Here is a 16,260-nt window from a genome sequence, read left to right as displayed (position 1 = left end):
GGCATTTGCTTTAAAAAAATATATAATGTGTGGGGGTTCAAAGTAATTTTCTTGCAAAAAAAAATAATTTTTTCATGTAATCAAAAAGTGTCAGAAAGGGCTTTGTCTTCAAGTGGTTAGAAGAGTGGGTGATGTGTGACATAAGCTTCTAAATGTTGTGCATAAAATGCCAGGACAGTTCAAACCCCCCCAAATGACCCCATTTTGGAAAGTAGACACCCCAAGCTATTTGCTGAGAGTCATGTCGAGTCCATGGAATATTTTATATTGTGACACAAGTTGCGGGAAAGAGACAAATTATTTATTTTTTTTTTTTGCACAAAGTTGTCACTAAATTATATATTGCTCAAACATGCCATGGGAATATGTGAAATTACACCCCAAAATACATTCTGTTGCTTCTCCTGAGTACGGGGATACCACATGTGTGAGACTTTTTGGGAGCCTAGCCGCGTATGGGACCCCGAAAACCAAGCACCGCCTTCAGGCTTTCTAAGGGCGTAAATTTTTGATTTCACTCTTCACTGCCTATCACAGTCTCGGAGGCCATGGAATGCCCAGGTGGCACAAAACCCCCCCAAATAACCCCATTTTGGAAAGTAGACACCCAAAGCTATTTGCTGAGTGGTATAGTGAGTATTTTGCAGACCTCACTTTTTGTCACAAAGTTTTGAAAATTAAAAAAAGAAAAAAAAAATTTTTTTTTTTGTCTTTCTTCATTTTCAAAAACAAATGAGAGCTGCAAAATACTCACCATGCCTCTCAGCAAATAGCTTGGGGTGTCTACTTTCCAAAATGGGGTCATTTGGGGGAGGTTTGTGCCACCTGGGCATTCCATGACCTCCGAAACTGTGATAGGCAGTGAAGAGTGAAATCAAAAATTTACACCCTTAGAAATCCTGAAGGCGGTGATTGGTTTTCGGGGTCCCGTACGCGGCTAGGCTCCTAAAAAGTCCCACACATGTGGTATCCCCGTACTCAAGAGAAGCAGCAGAATGTATTTTGGAGTGCAATTCCACATATGCCCATGACCTGTGTGAGCAATATATCATTTAGTGACAACTTTGTGCAAAAAAAAAAAAAAAAATATTGTCACTTTCCCGCAACTTGTGTCAAAATATAAAATATTCCATGGACTCAACATGCCTCTCAGCAAATAGCTTGGGGTGTCTACTTTCCAAAATGGGGTCATTTGGGGGGGGGGTTGTGCCATCTGGGCATTTTATGGCCTTCAAAACTGTGATAGGTAGTGAGGAGTAAAATCAAAAATGTATGCCCTTAGAAATCCTGAAGGCAGTGATTGGTTTTCGGGGCCCCGTATGTGGCTAGGCTCCCAAAAAGTCCCACACATGTGGTATCCCCATACTCAGGAGAAGCAGCTAAATGTATTTTGGGGTGCAATTCCACATATGCCCATGGCCTGTGTGAGCAATATATCATTTAGTGACAACTTTTTGTAATTTTTTTTTTTTTGTCATTATTCAATCACTTGGGACAAAAAAAATGAATATTCGATGGGCTCAACATGCCTCTCAGCAATTTCCTTGGGGTGTCTACTTTCCAAAATGGGGTCATTTGTGGGGGTTTTGTACTGCCCTGCCATTTTAGCACCTCAAGAAACGACATAGGCAGTCATAAATTAAAGGCTGTGTAAATTCCAGAAAATGTACCCTAGTTTGTAGGCGCTATAACTTTTGCGCAAACCAATAAATATACACTTATTGACATTTTTTTTACCAAAGACATGTGGCCAAATACATTTTGGCCTAAATGTATGACTAAAATTGAGTTTATTGGATTTTTTTTAGAACAAAAAGTAGAAAATATCATTTTTTTTCAAAATTTTCGGTCTTTTTCCGTGTATAGCGCAAAAAATAAAAACGGCAGAGGTGATCAAATACCATCAAAAGAAAGCTCTATTTGTGGGAAGAAAAGGACGCAAATTTCGTTTGGTTACAGCATTGCATGACCGCGCAATTAGCAGTTAAAGCGACGCAGTGCCAAATTGTAAAAAGTGCTCTGGTCAGGAAGGGGGTAAATCCTTCCGGGGCTGAAGTGGTTAACCACTACAATACTGGGCACTTTCACCCCCTTCCTTCCCAGGCCAATTTTCAGCTTTCAGCGCTCTTGCACTTTCAATAAGAATTGCGCGGTCATGCAACACTGTACCAACAAATGAAATTTTTATCATTTTGTTCACATAAGTAGAGCTTTCTTTTGGTGGTATTTATTCACAAATCAGTTTTTTATTTTTTGCGATATAAGCGAAAAAAAAGAGCGGAAATTTTTAAAAAAAATCATATTTTCTACTTTCTGTTTTAAAATAAATTCAATATAATCTAATTTTGTCATAAATTTAAGCCAAAATGTATTCTGCTACATGTCTTTGGTAAAAAAAAAATCCCGTTAAGTGTATAATAATTGGTTTGTGTGATCACGGACATATGTACGCAATGATCACTGACATATGTGCACAGATGATCACGGACATATGTGTGCAGATGATCATTGGGACATATGACTTTAGTGTTGCATATGTGGGGACAGGTGTTTTTACTGTGTGGGGACAGTGTTTTGGGGACACTGTGTGTGTTTACATTGTGTGGGGACACTATGCCGGTTATCAGTGTGTAAAAAGCTGTAAAAACAGCTCATACTCACTGATCACCGGCTGGCTGCAGCGATCTGCTCTCTTCTCCTTACTGACAATTTCTTTGTGAGGAGAGGAGAGCCGATCGCTTAGCAACCAGCTCTCTGTTTACAACACATGACGGCTCTGATTGGACACAGCCGTCATGTGATCAGCAGGGCCAATCACAGAGCCCTCCTGCCAAACGGAGCTGCACCATGTCACACCGCTGCGAAGGCACACGCGATCCCCCTCCTTCTGAGGGGCATTCCTGAACGTCCACTCAGAAGGAGGAAGTGCCCACCCGGCCGTATATGTGCAGTGGCCGGGTGGGAAGTGGTTAAAGATCAAGATCTGAAAATATTAATTTACTGGGTTTAGAGACACTTCTCTGTTAGTAGGTGAGAACACCTACTAATTGCCTAACAAGACACATCCAATGAGATGAAATTAACCAATTGTATTGGGCGTGCGCTATTATCAATGAGAAAACCGCAGTTACCCTAGCACCAGTTGCAGTTTACATATTTATTATCATTTTGCGCTTCAAAGTGCGCCAGTTCGCACGTTCGGTTAATGACTTTTCCAGCGCACCAATTAGGGTATGAACTGGCGCAACGCATTCTTCTTAGTAAATCAGCCCCATGGCAAGGTATACATTTAATTTTAATGTCTGTCTTTCCCGTTTATCCCACAAATCCAATAGTGTGTGAAACTGCGGGTTCCTCTGGCAATGAACATGATGGTGGAAAAATTGCAGGAATTGTTATTGGAACAGTTATTGGGATATTGATCCTTGAAGTTATTGTGTACTTTGTTATAAAGAAAAAGAAAGGTATGTATTCACATGTATTGTAGTATTTTTGTTTCTATGTTGGCTAAAAGCTCATCATAGTGTGTCACTCATCTGAAGCTACATATATTCATTGTCTGGAAGAGGCGCTTGTCCTCATTAACATGGGGACAAGGTGCTTTGGGGGAGGGGAGGGGGGGGGCGCAGGGCCCCCCTGCCCCAAAGCACCCACCCCCCATTTTGAGGGCATGTGGCCTGGTATGGTACAGGAGGGGGCAGGGTGCTCGCTCAGATAAAGATCTAGTATTGATTTTGGGGGGAACTTGCAGTGCGACTTGTGTGCTGAGGCTCTTGAAGGGAAACCCCACAAAAATGAAAAAAAAATGGCATGGGGGTTCCCCTTTGAAATCCATACCAGACCTAAGGGTCTGGTATCGTGCTGGGGGGGGACCCCACGCCAATTTTTTTTCATTTTGGCCGGGGTTCCCCTTCAAGAGCCTCAGCACACAAGTCGCACTGTAAGTTGGATCATCATGGTCCGACTTCTGGTACGACTTCTTTTCAAATCAATGGGATCCCATAGAGAACCATTGATTTTGAATAGAGGCAGAGAAAGGCGGCTAGCGCTTCTAAACGCGCATTGATGCCATTGGAAAATGCTGATAAAAATTGCGTTTTTAACACTGCTTTTTTTCCCGGTGTCAGTACTAGCTTTACAGCTCATTTTTTATAACGCCGTGGGCATGAGGCCTTAATGATAACCAAGATGGTGTGCTCTACCATTTATTGTGATGACTGTCAAATTGGATGTTTATGGAAAGTAGGCAAGGCTGGAATTGCTGTTTCTTCTACCGATGCGATAAAACGCTTATGAATCCTTATGCCCCGTACACACGGTCGAATTTTCCGATGGAAAATGTGTGATAGGACCTTGTTGTCGGAAATTCCGACCGTGTGTAGGCTCCATCACACATTTTCCATCGGATTTTCCGACACACAAAGTTTGAGAGCAGGCTATAAAATTTTCCGACAACAAAATCCGTTGTCGGAATTTCCGATCGTGTGTACACAAATCCGATGCACAAAGTACCCCGCATGCTCAGAATAAATAAAGAGGGGAAAACTATTGGCTACTGCCCCATTTATAGTCCCGACGTACGCGTTTTACGTCACCGCGTTCAGAATGATCGGATTTTCCGACAACTTTGTGTGACCATGTGTATGCAAGACAAGTTTGAGCCAAGATCCGTCGGAAAAAATCCTAGGATTTTGTTTTCGGAATGTCCGATCAATGTCCGACCGTGTGTACGGGGCATTAGAGTTTTTTATGGGACGTAATCTTCATCTATCTCATGTAGCCATGCCCCATAGAGGTTGTTGTGTGTGTAGTGGTTCACCTGTCACTCTGCCCAACATCCATCCCAGTCACTCAGAGACAGAAACAAGACCATTGATTTGTTTTGTTTTGTTTATTTGAGGGGGATTCAGCTTGGATAGGGATTTGGGAATTATGGGATGCCCAGGAAAATTTAGTGCAAAGTTGCTTAGGACTCCTATACACACTCCTGTATATACGCGTCACTCTTCTCTCTCCAGCACAAACACTTGCTGCTCACCATTTCCTCCTCCGACACTTCATTTGCTGCAGACTGTTTCTTCACCAGCACTTCCCTTGCTGCAGATTGTCACTCCTCCAGACTAGCTAGCACTACATGGGTAGTACTTCAGCCAGGCCTCGATAAACTGCCTTTTGCAGGCAGGGGCCTTGGGCTCCTGTGGTGTAGAATAATCCAGGTGCTAGCTGTCCTCTACTTGGTTACCACTCCCAGATAGCTCTCTTCAGGCCCTGCCAGCCAGCCTGGCTGCAAAGACCCCTTTCCACTGCCCTTCTCCACAATGCTCTCTCCACTCGTTCTTCACCCACCTCTCAAACTGCAATCTCCCAGTTCTCTCAGGCATGCCTTCTCAGTCCTCTCGACTGTGCTCACTCACCAACCCTCCTGGCTGTGACCAGTAGACGTCCATGGAGACTCTTAGAAGTGTTCACTCCTGCTGTCTTCTACTTGCTCTCTCATGTGCCTCTCCTTCCAGGATCTCGACACTCCTCCTGGATGCACCCAAGCCCAGCCCAGGGTCACCCCTCCCCCCCAGACTGGGGAGCTCCCCGTGGGCCCTGACAGCCACACCTCTCTCACTCCATCTCTTCCACCCGACAACTCCTCCCCAGCTGGGCTGACCCCAGCTATTTGAGGGAGCCTGCTCCTTGGCAATCCAAGTTGGGGGATAGGTCAGGACTCCTTAAGATACCACAGGCAGCTCCACCTCTCTTCCCCTCCTGTCCTTCTAGAAAATGCCAGAAGGAAGAGGGAGTTAATTGAGAAGTGACACTGCCTTTGAGTCATCAGCTGCTGCCCTGAGCCACTCCCAGCCCAGAATGAAGACAAACAGGCCTGGCAGCCAGCTAGGCCTGCCTAAATTTACCTACACTGCTAGAGAAAAACCTCACTCTAGCACCTTACTAACTAGAGGGTGCTACAATCATATAAATAACCAATCAACCTTAAACTAGCCTCAGCCTGACCCTTGTCAAACTGGTACCTTGATTGAGTAGATTTGACCCAGTCGCTAAGATCTCAAATAATATTGAATGTGTCATACCAAATTTTATTTTCAATTATTTGAAATCTGTAGTACTCTTTAAAGGAATACCTAGTGATCCTGCCATGAAGGTTATTGTTCAGGTACTTCCTATTATAGGTTGACAATTGTGCTCTTGCATTCTCACTTTATCAGGGATCCCCAATGAAGACTATGTAGTCAGGCTATCTCATTGTACAGGCATAGTTCACTGTTGTCCCTATCAGGAAGCCAGTCCATGGCAATGATTTGCAGTCTATGCTAGAACAAATGCACGTAGACAGGAAGTGGCTGAAAGAAATCAGCAACACTGAGATGCAACAAATGATAAAAATTTAAACTGAGTATTTTATGACAAAAAATGGCAATGTTGTTTATGATACACAGTTCTACAGCAAACTAAATGTCATCCAGGTAGGATTACATATATATTAAAGACCATCTAAACCAGGGGTAGGCAACCTTAAAGAGGTGGAGATCTACCTAAACAACATGGGAAAAGTCAAAGATCACTGGGCATAGTGCGCCCAGTGTTGCCTCCTGACATCTGATTTAAACCTCTAATTGCCGTACTACCATGTTGCAATCATGTGCATTTCACGGCAATCATGAGTTTAAATCAGGTGGTGAGGAGGTAACAAATCACCTGCTCACCACCTGTCAAAAACACTTTGAATCACTTTTCATTCGGCAGCGGCACCCTTGGGGCTCATTCAGACATAAAGTTGGGGGTGGTTAAAATCCTGCGGTTGAGGCGCAGATTCACTGCCCTCAGTCCCTACACCCTTCAGCTGCTGAGGCAGCAGCCAAAGGTGTACACATGCCACAGCAGGAATTTAACCCCCTGTTGCTTTTGGTGGGTGCTACTGCCTGCTAAATGAAAACTATTCAATGATCAATGGGGCCATTCTGTAAGTGCCTCACAACTGCATGCTTCTGCGGTGTCCAAGGGGTTAAAGCAGGTGGTAAGAAAGCAACACAATGCTGCCTGCTTTAACCCTGTGTTTGCTGACAAGGTTGCAGGGCATTTGCAGAGTGGCCTTATTTACTTGAATGGGTCATGGTTGGTCGGTGTAACACCGACCAACCATGACAGGGCAAATAACTCCTGCTGTGGCATGTGTACAACCCTGGCCACTGCAGCCATAGGGGGTGCAGTTTAGGCAGGTGTGGTAAAAATACATTAAGACAAGTATATGTGCAAGGAACTGAACACAAAAATGTTCAGGGGGGGGGGCGGTTAGGAATGCAATGTAATATATGTAAGTATCCAACAGGTATGGAAAAAAAAAGTCCACAGACCATTAGGAGGGTGATCCACTGCTCAGAGCAGCTGTCATATGGGAACAGAAACCATGTTCCAGTACACTGTAAATAGACAAAGGGAGAGGCGCCTCTGGGTGCAGAAGTATAACAAGTTTTAATAGCACATAAGGTGAACAACTCACATTTTGGAGGTAAAATAAACAGGCATGTAGTATAGTCCCAGCACAGTGGGTAATGGTAGAAGGTGTCCTCAGTAGACAGTGCAATCCAGGTTAGGAAGCCTAGTATCCACTTGTTCGCCGCTCACTAATACTCTGCTGTTGTGGGGGCCAGCCGCGGTGGAGAGCAGTGCGCATGCTCAGGAAATGAGTCGCTTACCAGTGATGTCATCCATCCTCGTCCTGCACGCCACCAGCGTTCCAGGCCTCGTTCTGGGCTCCTCTCCACCGCGGCTGGCCCCCACAACAGCGAGTATTCGTGAGCGGCGAAGGACCGAAAAACTACGCTTCCTATCCGGGATTAGACCATTTACTGAGGACACCTTCTACCATTTCCCACTGTACTGGGACTATACTACATGCCTGTTTTTTACCTCCAAAATGTGAGTTGTTCACCTTATTTGGTATTAAAACTTGTTATACTTCTGCACCCAGAGGCGCCTCTCCCTTTGTCTATTTACAGTGGTAAAAATACACCTTAGCTAGGGGATTTTACCACCCCACTCCCCCTACCTCCAAAAGCTACAAAAATAAATGAACCCTTATCAGGGCCGTCTTTAATTTTGATTGGGCCCTGGGCAAACATTTTCTTGGGGCCCCCCCTCCATTCTGAGACATACAAAAAATAGCAGGTAGACTCAAAATCAGTTTGCTGCAGCAGATCACGCAGCGATTGCAATTGTTTGCCAGAGGTTACAGCCTATCATTACTGCTCAATGGCTGGTTTCTAGAGGTTACAACACATAATTTCTGCTTGCCGATTGGTTGCTAGAGGTTATTGTACATTATTAGCGCTCACTAATTGGTTGCTAGGGGTTACAGCACATCATTAGCACTTATTGATTGGTTGCTAGAGATTAAAGCAGATCACTACTATCACTACTGTTTGCTGATTGGTTGCTAGAGGTTCATGCACATCATTACCTCTCACTGAGCAGTGGAGCAATCCCAAATAATTGAGCAAGTAAAGGGGCACATTAATACACATACTACAGGAGAGGTTCAGAGACTGCGGAGACTGCAGGAGACATTCAGAGACTGCGGACATATTGCAGGAGATTACCAGAGACTGCGGACATACTGCAGGAGACAATCAGAGACTGCGGACATACTGCAGGAGACATTCAGAGACTGCGGACATACTGCAGGAGATTACCAGAGACTGTGGACGTACTGCAGGAGACAATCAGAGACTGTGGACATACTGCAGGAGACAATCAGAGACTGCGGACATACTGCAGGAGACATTCAGAGACTGCGGACATACTGCAGGAGATTACCAGAGACTGTGGACGTACTGCAGGAGACAATCAGAGACTGTGGACATACTGCAGGAGACAATCAGAGACTGCGGACATACTGCAGGAGACAATCAGAGACTGCGGACATACTGCAGGAGACACTCAGAGACTGCGGAAATACTGCAGGAGACACTCAGAGACTGCGGACATACTGCAGGAGATTACCAGAGACTGCGGACATACTGCAGGAGATTACCAGAGACTGCGGACATACTGCAGGAGATTACCAGAGACTGCGGACATACTGCAGGAGATTACCAGAGACTGCGGACATACTGCAGGAGACAATCAGAGACTGCGGAAATACTGCAGGAGACACTCAGAGACTGCGGAAATACTGCAGGAAACACTCAGAGACTGCGGACATACTGCAGGAGATTACCAGAGACTGCGGACATACTGCAGGAGATTACCAGAGACTGCGGACATGCTGCAGGAGACAATCAGAGACTGCGGACATACTGCAGGAGATTACCAGAGACTGCGGACATACTGCAGGAGATTGGGCCCAGGGCAAGTGCCCCGTTTGCCCTGCGCTAACGACGGCCCTGACCCTTATACCGCGTACACACAGTCGGACTTTCCGATGTAAAATGTGTGATCGGAGCTTGTTATCGGAAATTACGACTGTGTGTAGGCTCCATTGAACAGTTTCCATCTGAATTTCCGTCACACAAAATTTGAGATCTGGTTCTCAAATTTTCCGACAACAAAATCCGTTGTCGTAAATTCCGATCGTGTGTACACAATTCCGACACACAAAGTTCCACGCATGCTCGGAATCAAGCAGAAGAGCCGCACTGGCTATTGAACTTCATTTTTCTCGGCTCGTCGTAAGTGTTGTACGTCACCGTGTTCTTGACGTTCGGAATTTCCGACAAGATTTGTGTGACCGTGTGTATGCAAGACAAGTTTGAACCAACATCCTTCAGAAAAAATCCATGGATTTTGTTGTCGGAATGTCCGATCAATGTCCAATCGTGTGTATGGGACATTACTGTTCTGGGCCTCCTATAAGGCTGCTTTGAGACTAATGTGCATTAATGTCCACGCGTGCAGCGCAGTGCCTCTGCAACTTTCCTGGGTTAGCTGCACTTTGCCATAGACTTCTATTATAGCCTGCAGGTGTGGTGCACTTTCTGAAAGCACACCAAAACTCCTGCATTCAATAAATGCACCAAACCCGCAAAATACAATAGAAGTCTATGGCTAAGTGCAACAAACCCGGAGGAAAGCTGCAGGTACACCGCACCCACAGTGTGGGTAAACCATAGCACATCAGTGTGAAAGCAGCACTAATCTATTATGCCCAGTGTATTGCTTCACACTGACCTGAAGTTCTCTTCTTTCCTGCTGCTGGCAAAACTTTGGAGACCGTTAGCCGGGATAAGAGGTGCAGTGCAGTTGGTATTGTTGTAATATGTTGGCCAATTTATAATGTATAATATTGGCCAATGTATAATATTGTATTGGAGTATGGGTTGAGCAGAAATTGCCCAAGCCAACTCAATTTTAAAATAACAGTTGAAGATCCTTTGATGTGCAAGTCTCATGCAAGTCTACCCAGGGGTGTGAGGTATGGGCTGTTAACCTAATTGAACATTTCAAAGGGTACATTGTTTAAAGGACCATAGAAGAAATATTTATTGATGGTAATTAGACCTGAGGGGGTAACAATGGGATCAGGGAGTGTTTTGGGTTGGCCTAGCGGAGGCTCCCTCCTGTGGGGCTAATATATCAGGGGGGCTTGTTGATATGCAGGAATGTAGGTATTCCAAGGGCTCAAAAGGGTGTTCTGTTTATCTAATTAATATATCTAAAGGGGACTTGTTGATGTTGATATGCGGGAGTGCAAATTGGGGTGGTTTATAACTGCAACTGTTCACGGCTGGGGGTTGTTGTCTGTTTGAAAGACTAAAGCTAAATTGAAAGGCCAATCAAATTGCTCAGCCATTCAATATTTAGTGAATATAACACGGCATTCAGTCTATAGGTTTTGAAAAGTGAGGCTTGTCTGTGCATGGCTGGGAAGACTGAATGATATGGGTCTCTGAATTATATTTCCTCTGTCGGATTTCTTTGTCATCTGTGGACTTTGGACTTTGTTCTATGTTGGAAGTCAATAAAGTGCATCTCTCTGGAAGAATTGGGTTGCTGCGGAAGAGTACTTATATCATCATCATTATATAATAATACCTAAATATTAATTATCTATACACCCAATATAATATTAATATACTAGATCACTACACTGGTGCCGTTCATGTGACCAGAAGAGCATTTTCGGACTTAGTAACAGAAGTCGGTGGTGACAACAATCCTGTGAGGTGGACAGAAGTCTGATGAAGAACCAAGAGCTGTGCTGTGACTCTAATGTCTGGAATGTCTGGTTGTGACATAAGAGAGTCTGATCTACAAATTTAAACAAGTTGGAAACCCCAGAATTATTCTCTGGAGACCGGAAACAACAACAAAAAAAGGACTGTGTCGTGTACCAGAAGACCTGAACTGGAATCTGAAGGAGTAACTAATGCGGTGAGTAAAATATTTTTTTTTTTAATTATTAGTAATATAGTCAAAATGCTTACTCAGTGTGAAGCTAGTGTCAGTTCTGATAAAGTTAACAGATGGGTATTAAAATGTATTAAGCGCCATGGTGGTCCTTATGAAATTCCAGAAAAATGTAAGCAGACATGGACGATGATGAAGGAATTTTTAGAGAAAAATGTTTTTGATAGCAAAATTTCAGAAAGTAAAAGAAAAGGTTGTATTATACAGGGCTTGTTATCTTGCTGTTTAACAATGGAAAGTTCTTTGAATTATAAGGTTGAGGAAATTACCCAGTTACAGAAGGCAGTTGCTAATAGCAGCAGTGTTTGTGAGAGGTTACAAAACCAATCAGACACTGAGACAGTAAATTTAAAATTGCATGCGGTTACCATTGGTGAAGCCTTAATTGAGAAATCTAAACGTTGTGATGAATTATTAGAGGAAAATGAGAGATTAAAATTAAGAATTATGGAATTAGAGAAGAGATCTCAGGAATGCAGATATGCATCAAATCTTGGATTCAGCAATCTGCAGAAAACAGAACCTCATATTAAATCTGATAATGCATTACCAGCTGCCCCCACTGTGACTACCACAGTTTATAACAATAATAATAATACAGGTGAAGTTCAGCTTGTAATGAAGCCGTTAAAACCAAAAGAATTAGACGCAATTCTTAAAGAAATAGGAATGGTTCCATACCATGATTTAAACAGATTTTTAAAATGGTTTTGTGACATGCAGCAGGTCAGAGATATGTACAATCTCAACCCATCTGACTTAGAAAGAGTTTTGCAACATTCTGTAGGAAGTGGTCTTTGGATGAGAATTAAACAAATCTGTATTCAGCCTCTGAGGACAAGGGACATATTACTGGAATTATTATGTGTTTTGTATGGTGTACGTTCTGATGTTACTATTCATGGAAAGATCCAACAAATGCAAAATGAATCTCCCTATGAATTGTCACACAGGATAGCAACTATTATGGAATTATTGGTCAGTAATAATCTTGCATTTGAGCGTGGGGGCTCGATACATATGAGTATGTTTCTAGATGCTTTGCATGAAGATATCAAACAAAATATTTTATTAGTTACCCCAAATCCTCATGATTTAAAAGACATATTGTTGAGAGCAGACCATTTATGGAGAAAGTCAAATGAGCAGGCTGTCAAAATTGATTTAGCCACATTGTTTAGGACAAATACTGAACATAAAGATCAGAAGATAATATCCTATGATAACACCCAGAGAGGACACTCCGGGTCAAACATAGGTGATATTAATATGAAAAACAGAGCTGACCAAAATAATAATAAGAAAAGGTCAAAGACTTGGATACCGTTCTCTCAGTTAAAACATAAATATGACCAGCTGAAAATTGAGTATGACAAGATGAGAGGGGAACGTGATACATTATTACAGCAGTTGAAGGGGGTACAGGGTGTCATGAATGTACAAGATGTATATTCTCCAGATCTGTTTTTGAATGCAGATGACTCTTCTCTAGCAGTGGGGGTGAATTAGCTCCAAACTGTAAACGTGTAAATAGTGTTTTGTTTTAACTTCAAACAATGTTTAAGGACCTTGCTAATTAGTTTTGTTGGAGAGTTTTGTTTTTCAGGGACGTCTGAAGATGCTTGCATGTGAATAGCAGAAGTCTGAAATTGAATAGTGGTGGAGAATTATGGGAGAAATGCTGAATAGACAATATATCACTATACATGGAATTATAAAGCATTCATGGACTCTCTCGAAATTCATCAAGCAATGGACCTTTTTTTCTTTTTTCTTCAACGCCCTAATTTTTTAAATTTTTCTCCCTTTTCCTGATATATTTTGCTTTTCATTTTTTATTTTTGTTTGTTTTATTTCTTGAACTTTATCTTAAAACCAAAGAGAGGCATTTTAACCTAAAATAATTTTCATAACATCTGTACATATTACATAATGCGTATTGATGTTGTTTGATTTATGGGTCAGTTCTAGTAGTTAGAACCGACCCAAGTGGGGGTATATGTTGTAATATGTTGGCCAATTTATAATGTATAATATTGGCCAATGTATAATATTGTATTGGAGTATGGGTTGAGCAGAAATTGCCCAAGCCAACTCAATTTTAAAATAACAGTTGAAGATCCTTTGATGTGCAAGTCTCATGCAAGTCTACCCAGGGGTGTGAGGTATGGGCTGTTAACCTAATTGAACATTTCAAAGGGTACATTGTTTAAAGGACCATAGAAGAAATATTTATTGATGGTAATTAGACCTGAGGGGGTAACAATGGGATCAGGGAGTGTTTTGGGTTGGCCTAGCGGAGGCTCCCTCCTGTGGGGCTAATATATCAGGGGGGCTTGTTGATATGCAGGAATGTAGGTATTCCAAGGGCTCAAAAGGGTGTTCTGTTTATCTAATTAATATATCTAAAGGGGACTTGTTGATGTTGATATGCGGGAGTGCAAATTGGGGTGGTTTATAACTGCAACTGTTCACGGCTGGGGGTTGTTGTCTGTTTGAAAGACTAAAGCTAAATTGAAAGGCCAATCAAATTGCTCAGCCATTCAATATTTAGTGAATATAACACGGCATTCAGTCTATAGGTTTTGAAAAGTGAGGCTTGTCTGTGCATGGCTGGGAAGACTGAATGATATGGGTCTCTGAATTATATTTCCTCTGTCGGATTTCTTTGTCATCTGTGGACTTTGGACTTTGTTCTATGTTGGAAGTCAATAAAGTGCATCTCTCTGGAAGAATTGGGTTGCTGCGGAAGAGTACTTATATCATCATCATTATATAATAATACCTAAATATTAATTATCTATACACCCAATATAATATTAATATACTAGATCACTACAGGTATCACTCCACATGGGACAGGAACCGGCACTACAGAGGAGGCATGAGCTTTTGCGGCTCTTGCTTCCTACTACACCTCCAACTTTTCAAGTAGTCCTTTTATATTGCACTCTGTTTGATGCTCTGGGATGGCGGGTCAGCAAGCCCAGACCGTGATCTACCAGTTACCTGGGAGCAATCTACTGGTAGATAACGATCTACTGATTGCTGACCCCTGATCCAAACCCTCTATTTTTTTTCTGATAGAGTGATAAACTGGCATTTTCAAGGCAAGTTGGCATGCTAAATGTCTCCAATTTTGTTTTGATAGTAAACATTACTGGGAAGTCTGATTTCCCTTGTACCTAGCTAGACAGTGCTGGAGGGTTTAAAGGACATCATGGTACCAACTTCACAGCAGCAGTAGCAAGAGTGACATTGCTTGTAGGCAGGTGCAGTTTCTCCTCCCCCTGTAGGTGGAGCTGTGTTGCTGACTGCTGTGCAAAGGGAATGGAGGATGAGAGGAACCTTGTTCCTCTGTAGGTGTCACCAGGAGAGCAGTGGTCAGAGTATACACTGCAAAACTGGATGACCTTGGCGCTCATCTTGAATTATGGTAATGTTATTAAATAGCAATGTCCCACTGCAGTTAGTGTGCAGTTGTGAAGTGGTTAGAGTAGGAACAGGATCCATGCTGGTTAGGGACAATGTACTAGGGAGAGGTTCCTTATGAGGAAGGACAGAGCAGCGATGCCGCTGCCTGCTCTGCAAATTCCAGGAGTCCTTGGAAACCTACCTCAGTCTTCTAATTGGCGTTTGCACAGCCACTCTTCCTACAGCCACCCTTCTACTCAGATACTGCTCGGATAATGTAAGCCTTCCCAAAGTGACAAGCTTTGAATTGCTGGAACCTTGCCAATATGCCATTAGCATTGCTGAGTACTTCCACACCTACAGTGTCTCACAAAAGTGAGTACATCCCTCACATTTTTGTAAATATTTTATTATATCTTTTTATGTGACAGCACTGAAGAAATGAGATTTGGATATTTTCACTTAGGGGTGTACTCACTTTTGTTGCCAGCGGTTTACACATTTACACATGGCTGTGTGTTGAGTTATTTTGAGGGGACAGCAAATTTACATTGGTATACAAGCTGTACACTCACTACTTTACATTGTAGCAAAGTGAAATTTCTTCAGTGTTGTCACATGAAAAGATAGAATAAAATATTTACAAAAATGTGAGGGGTGTACACACTTTTGTGAGATACTGTATGTTCCTGTGTTGCTGATATTACAATTCTTGGATTTGTTAAGCCAAGTACCTTGCTGCTGATACTTCACTTGTTGTCTTTGTTCCTACAATGAAACCAAATAATATAGGCGCCACTTTTCTTGGTCTCTGAGTGCCATGTTTCCACATTTGGGACCAGCTAATTGGCCCGACCCATGTGCTGTATTGAACCACCCACACACAGTAGTAATTCCTGATAGCATTGTCGCCTATCAAGGGAAGTGCATATCTAATGGATCTACTCTACAGGATCAACAGGTATTCACTAAATGTTCCAGGGCATACTTAGAAAAGCAGAGAACACAATTTTGCTGATATGGGCATCCTATATCACATACACTATATTGTCAAAAGTATAATGCCCGTACACACGGTCGGATTTTCCGTCAGAAAATGTTCGATGGGAGCCTTTTGTCGGAAATTCCGACCGTGTGTAGGCTCCATCGGACAGTTTCCATCGGAATTTCCGTCGCACAAAATTTGAGATCTGGTTCTCAAATTTTCCGACAACAAAATTAATTTGAGTAAATTCCGATTGTGTGTACACAATTCCGATGCACAAAGTGCCATGCATGCTCATAATCAAGCAGAAGAGCCGCACTGGCTATTGAACTTCATTTTTCTCGGCTCGTCGTAAGTGTTGTACGTCACTGTGTTCTTGACGTTCAGAATTTCCGACAAGATTTGTGTGACCGTGTGTATGCAAGACAAGTTTGAGCAAACATCCG

The 16,260-nt window shown here is 42.7% G+C and overlaps 1 protein-coding gene across 5 annotated transcripts in view; it reads left to right on the top strand.

Moving 5' to 3' along the window:
* LOC141110638 (cell adhesion molecule CEACAM6-like) overlaps positions 1-16,260 on the top strand; it is a 455,239-nt gene that overhangs the window by 315,275 nt on the left and 123,704 nt on the right. The gene's annotated exons all lie outside the window — the stretch shown is intronic.

This window comes from Aquarana catesbeiana, linkage group LG10 (assembly GCF_042186555.1).
Source record: "Aquarana catesbeiana isolate 2022-GZ linkage group LG10, ASM4218655v1, whole genome shotgun sequence".
Lineage (NCBI taxonomy): Eukaryota > Metazoa > Chordata > Amphibia > Anura > Ranidae > Aquarana > Aquarana catesbeiana.
This window is presented reverse-complemented; position numbering and strand designations above follow the sequence as displayed.